The sequence below is a fragment of the Epargyreus clarus genome, unplaced genomic scaffold (assembly GCF_041222505.1).
Source record: "Epargyreus clarus isolate Ecla_fem2 unplaced genomic scaffold, WU_Ecla_fem_2.2 ptg000025l, whole genome shotgun sequence".
NCBI classification, from domain to species: Eukaryota; Metazoa; Arthropoda; class Insecta; order Lepidoptera; family Hesperiidae; genus Epargyreus; species Epargyreus clarus.
The window spans coordinates 3,396,915-3,412,578 of record NW_027332232.1 but is presented as its reverse complement, the minus strand read 5'-3'; the positions used below and the strand labels follow the sequence as shown (position 1 = coordinate 3,412,578).

Below are 15,664 nucleotides of genomic sequence, written 5' to 3'. Positions count from 1 at the left end.
AGTATTTGTTTTAAGTTTATAAAATTATTGTTTTTAAATTTTTGGTTTTATAAAAATTTTTGGTTTTAAAAAATGCCGAGGGTAAAAAATACCGTTTTAAATAGACAGGCAAGGCAAATGGTCTATTCTGTTTATTGCTTCATAAAGAACAACGCCGAGTTAGGGATTGACAAAAGTATGCTGGAAATTTATAAACAAACAGCGGAGGCGACCAACACCTCAGTAGCAACTGTACGGCGGATCGTTAAAGAAGCCAATAGTTCAGAATTTCTGGTCGTATTCAGAACACCAGGAAAGAAAAGACGAAGAGAACACCCTGTCACAGATGTGGATAGTTTTGACCAGGGGATTATTAAAAGGTGTATTCAAAACTACCACCTCACCAATAAAGAAATGCCCACCATTGAAAAACTACGACAAAAGTTGCGGGCAGATATAAATTTTCAAGGGTCTGAGCGCAGTCTTCGCCGTATAATAAAAATGTTGGGTTTCAAGTGGAGAAAAACCGAGAATAACCGGAAAATTTTGATCGAACAATCCCATATTCGCTTCCAGGTATATATAATGTTCATATTTCATATTTTTAGATAATATTCATCTTAATTTTTTAAGTCACGTGGTGTTGCTTTTAAAGCTTTAATAATCGTAAATCTTAGATCTTGCTAAGATAAACTAAATCGTAAAAGTAAATATTATTCACTTCATTTGGATTAACAAAATACTTATCTAGAAACTTATCTTGTTCCAGCGAATAACATATTTGCAAAAAATGCAAAAATTCCGAGAAGAGGGAAGAACAATTATTTATACGGATGAATCATACGTAGATTCGTCCCATTCATCGTCTCAGGCATGGTCAGATGGCACAACAAAAGGCCCAAAAAAGTCTATATCAAAAGGGCAACGAATCGTGATTGTCCACGCAGGAACTGAGACAGGTTTTGTGCCAAATGCCCTGCTCACATTTAAAGCAGGTACTAAGTCGGGGGACTACCACGACAACATGAACTATGACAATTATGAAAAATGGCTTCGCACGCAGTTAATCCCAAACATTCCTCCTAAATCTGTTTTGGTAGTAGATAATCACAATCAACATCACATCTGTCATCTGTCATCTTTCCTATCGGACGTGTTTTTATTAGTCTCTCGAGTTTTAATATAATTTAAAAGTTATACGCAAGTGTTTGAAATAAATGTTACACCATTGCACTCAGTGGTAATTAAGCTACAAAACTATTTAATCAGTGCGTCGGACTAACGAAGTGATTTAGTTGTAATCAGCAAAAATATATACTGACTGTTCCAGCACTTAACACAACAAAGTATAGCGAAGTGCTTGAAGTGAACGTTATACTATTACAGACAATCATAAATACGGTTGTAAAGAACTAAAATAGTGTATCGTATTCCATCGGACTTAGTGAAAATCTCCAAAAACATATATGGATTGTTACAGTGACGGTGCGGTGACAAATAATATTAAAAACTTTACCCTCACTTATACGTTATACAATTTGTTCCATCGCTGTGCTATAACTTAGTGATAAACATTTTCAATCGGACACCTCAGTGCAAGTGTAGCGTCTACTAAACAACATAGGAATTAGTCTCCATAGTGTTCGGAGTACTCGCGGTTCAAATCTTGATATCTCCTTTTTTTTTTTTTTTTTTATTAATTTTATTTCCTTTTTTTCAATAACTTTTATGCGTAGTGACTTTGTTATTATTATTATTTTATCTCATTTTTTTTTTTTTTTTTTTTCTTTTTTTTTAATTGTTTTAATTCTTGGACTCCTTGTTAAAATAAACAATGTCGTTAAATTCTATTTCCTGGGGATGTTGTAACAACGGAAATGACGATGGAGACAAAGTTTGTTGTTTTCAATGTGACATAACTTTTCATAAGGAATGTTTATTAGCTTCGAATTACCAAGACATAAATTTCACTAGTGGTTGGAAATGTCCTGAATGTGTCACGAAGTTTAATAAGAGTGGCAATAATGACAACACCCCACTTCGATGTATTACTTATAATGAAACAAATATTACGAAAAGGAGTACAAAAAGAGTGGCACTTTCTTCTCCGCCTGTTAGTAGCCCTCCTCAAACATGTATTACGCGTGACGAAGTCCGCGAAATTATTAAGGACGTAATTCGTGATGAACTAAACCAAATCACTACATCTATCAGAAATTCCATCTCAAATGTTCTAATGTCAGAAATGAAGGATCTCAAGAATGAAATGAAGGAAATAAAGGAATCTATGAATTTTATGAACAGCCAATACGAGGACATTTTAAAGGAACATGAGTCTAACAAGGAACACATCAATGAACTTCGTGTAAATAACTCTAGGATGCAATGTACACTTGACGACTTTGCCTCTCAAATTAATTCCTTAGAACAAAGAGCTCGATCTAATAATTTGGAAATACAATGTGTACCAGAAAATAAAAGAGAAAACCTATTAGCCATTGTTTTGCAACTAAGTGAAGTTATTGGTGCTAAGATCTCAAAAGACAATATTAGCAATTGTACTCGTGTGGCAAAGTCTAATCGTATGTCCCAAAGACCACGCAATATTATCGTGCAATTTATTTCACCACGTATAAGAGATGAATTCCTAGCTTCAGTGATAAAGTTTAACAAATCCAACCAGCGTAATAAACTTAACACTGATCACCTTGGTTATGAAGGTGAAAAACAGTCAATTTACGTGTCGGAGCACCTATCTCCCACAAATAAGGCATTACACGCTGCTGCTAGGAGAAAATCAAAGGAACTTGGATACAAATATGTCTGGGTGCGCAACGGACGGGTTTTCATGCGGAAGGATGATCATTCAGACTTTAAACTTATTAATAATATTTCTACTTTAGATAAATTAACTACTTAATAACTTTGTTTGTTTTAGTTTGGATCTGTTTTGGATTATCATTATAAAATTCTCATCTCTTAATGTATATTACCAAAATGTAAGAGGTCTAAAGACAAAGACTCATGAGACTTATTGTAATATCGCATTATGTAATTATGATGTAATCGTTTTTAGTGAAACCTGGTTGAACGATAATATTGTCAATAGTGAATTATTTAATGATATGTACAAAGTTTACCGAAGAGATCGAAACTCTACGAAATATCATGTAAAGTCAGATGGTGGTGGAGTCTTGGTAGCAGTTAAGAACAATATTAATTCGCAACGTATGCCCTCTTGGGAAAGCATATATGAGGATCTGTGGTTAATTATCGAAGTGCCTTTTAACAACTTTGTAAAAAAAAATGCTTTTTGTGCCGTTTACCTGCCTCCACCACTTGACAAATGCACATTAGATTCATTTTTATCAAATTGTAACAGAGTCACTGAATTGCATGACTTTAATACGTATATTATAGGAGATTTCAATTTAAGTTGTATAAATTGGTATGATAATAGAAACGATAATATAGTATGTAATAACAGTACTGCTCAACTGTTGATAGATTTTTGTCGCGTGAATAATCTCTTACAGTGCAATTATGTAAAAAATAAATCTGGCAAAATTCTTGATTTAGTATTGACCAATATTCCATCTGTATGCGCTACTAAATCCTTAGAGGCTCTTTGTAAAATTGACCCTTTGCACCCTCCGCTTCAGCTATCCGTTTCAAGCACAACTGATAATAAATTAAAGCCTAATAATTCAAACAAATATAAATATAATTTTGCAAAAGCGAACTACAAATCAATGAACATTTTCCTTGATAGAGATTGGAAAGAAGAGTTCTCAGAATTTTTAGATAAATCCGATATAGACGGTATGGTAACAAGATTTTATGACATTATACAAATTGCTATCGATAAGTTTGTTCCCCTTATGGTATCACGCAAAAATAACTGTCCACCATGGATTACTTATGCCTTACGTAAGCGTATACGCGAAAAAAACAAATTATTAAAACGTTTTTTAAAATACAATAATCCCATGGATGAAATTTCTTTACATATACTTAATAAACGATGCAAACGAATTGCTACTGAAAATTACAATAATTATATTAGAAACGTTGAGAACAATCTTACAATAAACCCTAAAAAATTTTGGACTTTTATCAAGAATAAGCGAGTCAATCGAAGTAATTACCCAGCCATTATGCGTGACAGTAATGCAACAGCAGTAGGAGGAACTGGGGGGCTAGCCATGTTACAAACTTTGCATTCTATTCGTTTTCTATTCTATTCGTTAGCAAGTTTCATTCTACATATACGATAAGTCTATGGTTAGCGATCACATTTAATATCGATGAGCCGTCAAATACAATATCGTCTGGTTTCTACACCAGCCAAAATACCTACATGGTAATGATTAATTATTTAATAGTAATATTAAAATATAACATCATAATATACATAAAAAATATACCATATTTTATAGTACATGTATTTTGTTAATTAAAACTATTTGCAAAAACTAAACTTAATAATGTCTATGAACGGTAACTATGGTGATTGGTGATTGTTTACAAAGAGCATACAAATTATTGTTTATAGCGATATTACTAATGACAGTAACAGCGATTGCATGTAATTTGTGATGTGACCAAAAGAAAATATCTGGACGTCCAACTTCGTAAAATTTACTTGCTCATGGCACGAATGTCTCTCAGCAACAAACTTGACTACTACAAAGTCATACTAAAACCGATATGGTCATATGGATCTAAGCTTTGGATAACCGCATCCAACTCAAACTTGGACATCACACAACGCTTCCAATCGAAAATGCTTCGCATGATAGCTGATGCCGCAAAGACAACAGGGAAAGAGGAAGTGACAAATAAACTAAAATCATATACTCGTCATATAAAGACACCCCAATGGGCTTGCTAGTGAGCTTATGAAATCCACCCGCACTTTTAAGCTCATCAAAAGGAGAGCTACTCAGGATCTTCTCCCATCGTAGGAGCGGCTTCTGAGGAGGCAATAATTATAAATGGGTATGTCACTGGGTGTATACCATACATGCCATCTCAACAAATAAACCTCATAACCACCAGCGTTATGCCTAGACAGGGAGATTGCAGGGAAACAGGAGATAATAATGAAAAAAAAGGATACGGATATTAATATTATATTTTTCTTTTAAGATTTAAATAAATTGTTTAGTTACAAGTAAAGTTATTATGAGAAGGATTAATAATGATTCAATAAAACAGTTAAACTGAGACAATATTTTTATTTAAGCACTGGAATAACTCTAAGTTCTATCCTATCTACTTATCTATTGTATTATATGTTCATATTAATTTAAAATAGAAAAACGTCTGTGCAATTCATTTCTATAATATTTTAGGATACACTAGTTATAGAGAGCCATATTCAAATTTCAACAAATTTAAAGTAGGTATACATTTTCAAATGATCAAAAGTAATTAAAGTCTATAATGCAGTGATAGCGCGTAGTGAAGTGACAAACAGCTGATACAGAATTCGCCATTTTATTAGCGTTTACGTTTTCTACAGGGTCGGTGCGATCGCTCACTATGACATTTATCTTAGAATACGCTTCGCTAACAAATTTGACAAAAAAATCAAAAGGTTGTCAAAAGGTTGTCAAAGGTTGTCATTTGTATGGAAAAAAGCAATGACATGGGCATTGTAGAATCGCTAGCGTTCTATTCTATCGTGTAACTTGGCTACGACTTTTCTACTTCGCTATTTTGATCACGTGATCATTAATAATTTCATACATTTTAGCGTTTCTACAGCGTTTCTACAGCGCAAGCGACTGTAGAATGTCAACTTGGCTAGCCCCCCTGATATATATAACCTTTTTTGTAAACATTTTACCTCCGTAACTACTGACAACGAAAATCATCTTCTTAATCAGCAATATGTGGAAATTTTTTACCCGACTGCCAAGGAAGGGTTATGTTTTTCGCGCGTATCTTGTATGTTTGTCTTTCTTTATTTGATCCGATCTTACAAACGGCTGGATAAATTTCGACAGTTAATGTGTCATTACATTCGTCTCAATGACCCGAGTGTCCTTAGATAGGTATTAGAAAAAAAAAAACCAAAAGGGTGAATTTTTGGCGCGAAATAGTAACAAATTTAAAAAAAAAGTTAACCGAACCTATCGAGTGGGATATGAAATGAAAGTAAATTAAACGTAGACTATAAAAATATATTTGTATATATATAAAACAGCAAGATGGCTGACTGACGGACTAATTAAATGACTTTTTCATTTTTCAGAAATCAACGTACAGCCAAAACCGCTCAACTTAGAGTTCTGAAATTTTGCACATGAGTTCTCTATATAGCTTGAATAAATACTAAGAAAAGCTTTTTGGAAATTCCGCCCCTAAGAGGGTTAAATAGGGAAAAACAGTTTTTTTGAAATCCTTTAATTTTGAAGCAACTACTATAAAATTTAGTATTTGGCTTTCTGGTTAGGAACAAGAACACACTTCCCCATCCCCTTCCGAAAAATCAGCCCCGTAGAGAGTAAAATAAGGGTTAAAAGTTCATTTGAACAACCGTCAATTTTGAAGCAAACACTATAAAATGTTGTATCAGGCTTGTTCGATAAAAATAATGAAATTCTACCCCAACGAGGTATTATAATCACCGGATAGATGTTTTATAGATCGTAAATGGTGGATTTTTTTTGCGAAATAGTAACACGTTTTAAAAAAAAATACCAAACCTATCGAGTAGGCTATCAAAATAAAGGAACTTAAAAGATATTAAACATACATTATATAATATATACATATATAAAACATATTGAGATGATTGTCTGACTAAATGAGTAGTGCTGCTGTGATAAAGATAAACGCAAAGGAAAACCGCTGGACTTTAGAGTGCTCGAAATTTACTCATAGGTTATTTATATAGCGCAAATGAGCTCTACGAGGATAAAATAGGATAATATTGTTTGAACATCTTTTGATTTTCAAGCAGATACCTTCTATGAAACTATGTATTTGGCTTTCTGGATAAAAATAATAAAACACCTATTTCACAGTTTTTGGAAATTCGACTTTAGCTTTAGTGCAGTCGGGTTTTTTGATTTTTTAATTAATTACTTGTTTGTTTGATGTATTAAACTGTAGTGATAACTTTTCCTCTCTGATACTATCGAATGATAATATTGTTAAAAAATTAAAATCACTTGACAGAAATAAGGGTAAAGGTCCAGATGAAATTCCTGTATCACTCATTGTTGAATGTGCGAAAAGCTTATCCCAACCGCTACTGATTATTTTTAATGAATCTTTGCGACAAGGTATTTTTCCAGTGATGTGGAAACTAGCGAAAATTGTACCGATTCTGAAAAATGGTGATGACAGTCTTGTTGATAATTACCGGCCTATTTCTATATTATCTACATTCGCAAAAGTATTTGAATCCCTAGTATATCCCTATATTCTAAATCACTTTAAAAAATATCTCACTAACCATCAACATGGCTTTGTAGGCGGTCGGTCTACTACAACTAACATGGTTACTTTTGTTGAATCATTAACAGAATCGCTGGATGCTCATTGTCAAGTTGATGTAGTATATACAGATTTTACCAAAGCTTTCGATCGGGTTCCTCATAATATACTTATACAAAAGCTTAAAATGTATGGTTTCTCTGGATCACTTATACAGGGTGTTTTTTCAAAGGGTACCCAAATTGACACAGATGGTTCAGAAGCGGTAATATAACCGATTTTTTAAATAAAAAAATTAAAAAAATATTAAGAAATATTGAACCATTTTATCCCCTAAATACAGAACTCATGGACATGATTTCAACAACGAAAACTTTCATTCATAAGTTCTGCTATTTATTATCACACACTACTCTGAGCGCTCGCACACAAACATAAAAACTATGCAGGGAGATATCGGTAATATTCGGCTAGCGATCGCCTAGTTTCGCACAACCCCTTTCCCCCTCGCCCTCGCAGACACCTGTGATGCGCAACCGCCGCCCGCCGGCCAGTCGACCGTGACCGATTTTCGAATGCGTTTGCTATTTTTTATGAGTGAAAATGGCGGCACAAAATCAAATAAGTTATACGAACCGCGAGTATTATGAGATGGTACGGTGCTACATTTTAAATGGTGAAAGTTTACATGGTGCGCAAAGACTTTATGAAAGTAACTCTTTACCGCGTTTACAACAAATGCATGGAAATAACTTAAGAGTACCTAATACGAGGACGATTTTAGCAGCTCCGTTAGACTCCGTTAGCTCCGTTAGACTTTTATTTATGGGGAGCAATTAAAGACTTGTTTACGTTAAGGAAGTGCAGAGTTATGAGGACCTACGCAATAAAATAATTACAGCTTTTAGTGAAGTGAAAAGTGTTCAGCCACAAATAATGTTAAAAAACAATTTAAGAAAGCGTGCTCAGCTTTGTATTGAGAGAAATGGACTCCACTTTGAACAGTTTTTGAAATACCAGTGACATGTAGACAATGTAAATACCAGTGTGTTTTACAAAGGGACTTAAAGAAAGTTCTATAATTATGTAATTAGGTAAGTTAATTTGTTGTAAATAGTTGATTACAATTTTTTTTAATACCCCATAAAAATTAAACATGCACATTCGTTTCAAAACAATAAAGTCGTAATGTGGGTAGTGTGTATTTGTTAATTATGGTCCTAAGGCCTTGTGTGCGTGTCAGTCTCAATGAAGAACCGCGCGTCGGCATACTTGTATTACGAGTTTGTGTGCGTTAGTGCTAGTGTCATTATCAATGACTGCGCGTACTATGCAATGGTTGTCCATAATGTACGCAGAATTTGGAATAACTTAGAATTAATGTAATTAAATAATTAAAAGGGATTTTAAAGTTTTGACATTTTGTACAAAACATTATTGATGTCTAGAATATGGTAAAAAAATTTGGGTACCCTTTGAAAAAACACCCTGTATATTGGCTGGAATCATATTTGAACAATCGTTCGTGCTATGTTGTGATTAATGGGTATAAATCAGTTTGTTTTAAAGTGAGTACTGGAGTTCCACAAGGGTCTCATTTGGGACCCTTGTTATTTAACATATTCATTAATGATATTACACATTGTTTCCGACATTCCACACCTTTTCTTTACGCGGATGATTTAAAGTTCTTAAGAACCATTAAATCGGTATCAGATCAAGGAAAGCTGCAATCTGATTTAGACAGTTTATCTGACTGGTGCAAAGCTAATAGAATGAACCTTAACTCTAGTAAATGTATTCATATTAAATTCACACGCAAATTGCGAACAATACCAACTTTTTACTGCATTCATGGAATCAAACTTGATGAGGTTAACGATATTAAATATCTAGGAATTATTTTAGACAACAAGCTGACTTTTAATGGTCATATAGATAGTATCATACGCAAAGCTACTAAAATGCTCGGATTTGTTATTCGCAACGTAAAAATATTTACTAATCCAAAAACCAAAATAATTATATACAATTCTCTAGTTCGAAGTATATTGGAATACAGTTCAATTGTTTGGCGTCCTCATTATGCAACACATATTCTCAGGATGGAACGGGTACAGAAAAGATTTATGTGGCACTTATCCTACTCTGTCGGTTTAGCAAAAAAAATTTCATCTTATAATAAGCGACTCCTGTATTTTAATATGACATCTTTGGAAAATCGTCGAAACAAATTGGATTTAACTTTTCTGTTCTAATTATTAAGAAACAACATAGATTGCCCTAACGCCCCTAACCTACTACAAAAAATTTATTTTAATGTACCCCGAAGTTATAGAAAGTGCCTAAAACCTCTTTGTGTTCCGTTTCGTAAAACAGTTTTTGGATCAAATTCTGCAATTCCGCGCCTTTGTAAGCTGTTGAATGGGTGCGATGGGTCTTTGGATATAAACCATCTCACAATCAATGCTTTTAAGAAGTGTATAACTTTTAAAACCGACTGAATCATTTAAAACATTGAAACTTTAATTCTATAAATAAATTGTGCATGCTGTGTTTGCCTTAAAAGGTATACACATACTCATTTTGAATTGGCTTAAGATACATGTGTTGTTATTATTGTATGTGATGTAACCATTGGCAAACCTAATAAATAAATAAATAAATAAATAAATAATGCATCCTACCACAACAAACAGTATGACCCTGCACCAAGTTCAAATGCCAGGAAGTCTGAGATGCTGGGAAAAAGGGATTCAACACGAAGAAAGAATGCTGAAGCCCCAACTACATCATTTAATAAAAAATAATAAAGATCAATACAAGACATTTAATATTGATAAGATTATGGCTGAACACGGCCACGATGTGATACGATTACCTCCATACCACCCAGACCTCAATCCCATTGAGATGGCATGGGCTGCAATAAAAGGCTATGTCGGCAGTAAGAATGTGACCTGGAACGTTAGCCACGTAACGGGTCTTGTTAAGGAAAAAGTAAATTTAATGGGAGCTAATGAATGGACAAAATTATGTCAAAAAGTAAAGGAAAATGAGAAGGAATATATAAAAAGCGATCACATAGTGGATGCAATGACAGAAGAATTTATCATTCACGTTGGTGACGATGACTCCGAGACCAATTCGGAGGATGAGGACAGTGACGATGTTGAGGAGATTAATGAGCCAGTGGCCCCTACCAGCACCAACGCAGCGTCTAGTTTTATGGAAGGCATATTACCTATTCCTTCAGATTGAGGCGATTTAAATTTGAAAAATAAAGAAAAACAGTTATACTCAGATTATATTGTTTTATTGAGTTGGGATTATTATATTTTATTCACGAAGGCCTACAACATTACTCTATCAAAGTAAAATTTCAAGTACCACTAATATTTTAATTAGTTTGTATAAATATACCTATCAATCATTTTGGTAAAAAACGGTACTGAATAAATTTGGCCAAAAGTGTACATGCGCGAGCTTACCCCCACTACTGCCCACCTGTGCTCACGACTCGTGCCGGGTATTATACAAGTGGTCAGGCTGTTTCTCCGACAAATAACTGGAAATATGCCGAGTTACTCGAATTTCTTTTACCCCACATGAAAAACCGTAAGAGAACCGGTAACGTATCAATTAATAATAAAAATACATTGGCCAGTACATCAACCCATAATCGAAGTACTGAGATTTTCGAAGAAATTCCGAATGATGATGATGAAAACACTTCCGAAGCACCAAGGATAAAAAAAAAGAAAAGTTGGCGATGACTCATCATTACGCGACTTACTTCAGGATGTCGATAACGATTTTATGAAACGATGTGAGCAAAGAGAGAAACGGAAGGCTGAGGAGGCGAAAGAGGCGGAGAAACACAAACATCCGTTAAATTTGTTTTTTGACAGTATGTGCGAGTCAACTAAAAATCTTCCCGATTGGATACAAAGAGATGTTAAAAAAAAGCTTTTTCAAATTGTAAACGAAGCAGAGGAAAATTATGAAAGTTATTTGTCTAGGCAGACTTATCGATATGGGTACTCATCATCATCTAGCTTCTCGACACCAGCTCAAAACGATAGCTTAGAGAATTTGTAATGTAACCTTTTGTCATTTACCAATAAAAAATTGTTTTAATTAAAATTGTTTTGCTTACCTCAAACAAATAGCTAATCTTTCTTCTGGCGTTATAGCCTTCCGATAGTTAGTATCTTGTTTAGTAATATCTCCGATAATCAATGATAACAAATCATAAAACTGAACTCTTGTAACACGATAATATAACTGAAAATGTTCATCATCTAACTCATAAAATAAAGTTCTAAACTCTCCACTTGTGTGCCGAGATTGAATGTGTTGACATATCCAAGATCTGGAACGTCTTTTTCTTAAATAATAATAAGTCAGTATTAATCTTCTTTTTCTATGTGTAACGTATTCATCATCGGAACTTTCTTCATCGATTATATTCATGGCGAGCGACGTCCGTCTAATTGAACTACGCAACACTGACTGAGCTTTGGCTTAGCTGTTGGTGTGCACGCTATTTATTTCTAGCTTAGCTTAGCCTAGCTTGCTTGGCATAGCTTAGTTTAGCCTTGGCATAGCTTAGTTTTCGGTCTGCAACCGGGTTAATAATAGCATTCTGTTCAGAATCTGCTCGACTTTATTTGAAAGAGTTAAAATCATTCCTTGGGGATGGAACGTTCTGGATCTGTACAAAGCCCTTCCATCAATTATACACAATTCATGGAGATTTGGGCAGTACACAAAAACACATAAATATTATACCACTTGTTTATGTTCTTATGAGCCATAAACACCAACAACCATATGAAATTATGTTTAATATGCTTCAATCTCAAGTACCTGATTGGAGTCCAGAAACATTTGAATTTGATTTTAAAATTTCCTGATTAGATGGACCTTTCTTTTCTTTTGTTTAGTACGTACGTTACTTTTTATTTCAGAAAATTATTTTTTAGGCGGGAGTAACTATGACTCTCTTAACGGTCCTTGTGGCCGGGCCTAACGGTCGGAGCACGATCAGTTGCTCACAGTTTCTGGTAGCTGGACAAGACACGAACAATTCGTTCTCTGGCATAAAAGAGTGAGAAATTGTTGCCAAACACTCGACCAAAAACTGTCAATGGAGCCTTCGTTGAGCTGGGCTCAACTCCTACCCTTGGCCTGCACGCGGCGCCGCTGCCAAAGCTAACAAGGGAGGAGGGGGGGGGGGGGTTTGCATCCGAACGCGCTATATTAGTTCTCCAGGATGCTTCCTCTTGTGGAGATTGCACGTTTCCGTTGCGGTCGCGGTGGTGGTTCTGAGTGGTGACGTGAAGCTGCGGCGAACGCAATCAGGCTTGTCCCTAGGTCCCCTTGTGGTGTGCAGCGTCCTTACGATCTGGGACGTGACCTAGGTGAAACTCAGGGGGAGGTCCTTGAGTAGCCCCGTAGGGTATCGTTTACGATACCAAGCCTATTTGCTATCTTCGGATGGGGCGTAATGAAAGCAGAGGGCGAACCTCAGCGGTGGGTTTGCTGCCCGCCGCAACGAGGTATGAGAAATTGCACCCAAAAGTCTTAAAGAAATAAGGCAATCTCTCGGTCTTCCACAGGAGCCGGGACGGGTTGCCAATTCTCTTCCGGGCGTTCAGCCCGGGGTCTCTGATGGCCCTGGGATGTCGTCCGGTTATGGATGTGACGGATGTGGGCGATCCTTCGCCACTAAGACGGGGTTGGGAGTTCACGTCCGACGTGCCCACCCTGTAATGGCTAACGCAAAATCCGCGCCTCCGCAGGTGAAGCGAAGGTGGCGCGACGAGGAGCTGGAGCTCTTGGCGAGCACTGAGGCCCGCCTCACTCGGGAGGGATCCGGCAACATCAACATTGACCTAGCAAAAGCCTTGCCCAATTTGGGACGCACTTTTGAGGCCATTAAAGGTGTGAGGAGGAAGGAGAAATACAAAGAGATGGTCGCTAAACTCCTTATGGGTTCACCTCCCACACCAGAAAGAAATAGAACGGAGCAGGTCGATGAAGATGTAGCTGAGGGACCTCCGGAAGAGGTGGTTGCCGAAGTCCGGCCAATGAGCGGCCCCGAAGATGCGCTGCTAGTAGCTGACCAGCGGCTAGATGTTCGGTCTACCTGTGTTTCCGTAGTCGAAGACCTCCTTGCGAGGGCGACAGAGCGGATGACGCGGGGATCCGTGACGTCTAGAAGGCGTAAAGCCCTTGGTTTTACACGGAAAGACACGGAAGTCAAGATGACATCCAAACGGAGGAGGAGAATGGAGTACGTCAGGGTGCAGGAGCTGTTTCGGAAGTATCCGGGTCGCGCAGCAGCTGAAGTCCTGGATGGACAGTGTCGGGGTGTCCGGCACCGACTCGACGAGTTGGAAGCCTTTTGGCGACCGATTCTAGAGAAGGTGTCGGACGCCTCGGGGCCCACACCGGAAGCCCTGAGGGCCGTAAGGCGCGACGGGCAGCACGGGGGTACACTGGATCGTCTGGCGATGACGAAGCTGTGGTCTCCCTTCTCGGAAGAGGAGGTGAAGGAGGCCAAAATCGACCTGAGATCGGCGCCAGGGCCGGACGGTATACGTCCGGAGGACTGGCGTACAGTTCCAGCAAAGACTCAGGCGGAAATATTCAACTCCTGGATGAGTAGAGGCGAGATTCCTTTGCCACTGCGGCAACACTCGCGTCGGTACCACTTCGGCATATGCATGCTCTCCTGGCGCGAAGGCTGGAGGCTTTTTGCCCCCCGGATGCACGACAGCGCGGATTCGTTCGCGCCGACGGCACACTCGAGAATTCGGCTGTGCTGGACGCTGTGCTGGGGGACTGCAGGAAGAAATTGCGGGAGTGCCACATCGCAGTGCTCGACTTCGCGAATGCGTTCGACACAGTGTCGCATGCGGCGCTGGTCAGCGTCCTGAGGGAGAAGGGCCTGCCTGGGGCCTTCTGCGATTATATCGCGCGTTTGTACGACACGGCACAGACCACCTTAGCCGTGGGTAACGACCGCAGCGAGCCTGTAGTGGTAGGCAGAGGGGTCCGTCAAGGGGATCCGTTGTCCCCCTTGCTCTTCAACTTGGCGCTCGACGTCGTTCTGGCATCACTGCCGAAGGAAGTTGGTTATAGGCTGGAAGGGGAGCGAGTCTCGGCTCTGGCCTATGCTGACGACCTAGTCCTGCTTGCAGGCTCGAAGGTGGGGATGCAGGCGGCAATCGACGCTGTGGCGAGGACGGGGGAGATGATGGGACTCCAGCTCAACCGGGAGAAGACCTCCGTGCTCTCGATGGTGCCGGATGGGAAGCGCAAGAAGCCGCACTACGTCACGACGAGGAGCTTCAAGCTCGGCCGTCGTTGGCTTAGGCAGGTGGAAAGCGAGGAACACTGGCGCTATCTGGGACTAGAGATGACATCTGCTGGATCCGTCACAATCGAGCAGGACATAAAAAAGGCCCTCGAAAACATCAAGAAGGCCCCCTAAAGCCGCAACAGCGATTAGAGGTTGTCCGAACTTACCTCATTCCGAGGTTCTTGCACGGCCTGGTGCTGGGCAACATCTCGGATGATAGGCTCAGGATGCTCGATGTGCAAATCCGGCACTCCGTGCGACAGTGGCTGGGGCTTCCGAAGGATGTGCCAATCGGCTACTTTCATGCTTCGACCAGAGACGGTGGCTTGGCGATCCCGTCGTTGAGGACATGCGTTCCGGACCTAATTGTACGTAGGTTCGGGAAGCTGGACTCGTCGCGATGGTCAGTGGCTAGAGCCGCGTCCAAATCTGACAAGATAGGTCAGAAGCTGAAGTGGGCCGGCAGGCAGCTCCGGAAATTCTCTGCCGATGCCCCGAGGACCGGTGAGAGGACGGTGGCGCAGTATTGGCGAGACAATTTACACCAATCAGTCGACGGATTTGAGCTCAGAGAGTCGACGAAAGTCCCAGCATCCAATAAATGGATAACAAAGCCAATGGGGGACCTAAACGGCCGCGATTACATCCAGTGCGTTCAGACCCACATTAACGCACTACCTTCTAGGGTGCGAAACACAAGGGGTCGTAGGACGGGACGTGAGTCGGAGTTGAACTGCCGTGCTGGTTGCATGGTTAGGGAGACGACGGCGCACACCATTCAACAATGCCACAGAACGCACGGCGGTCGTATTTTACGCCATAACTGTGTCGCTGACTATCTCAGCGAGGAATTGGGTAGGG

The 15,664-nt window shown here is 38.8% G+C and overlaps 1 pseudogene; it reads left to right on the top strand.

The window, feature by feature from the left end:
• Positions 1–31: 31 nt before the first annotated feature.
• Positions 32–10,692, top strand: LOC140752722 (uncharacterized; annotated as a pseudogene).
• Positions 10,693–15,664: the final 4,972 nt, after the last annotated feature.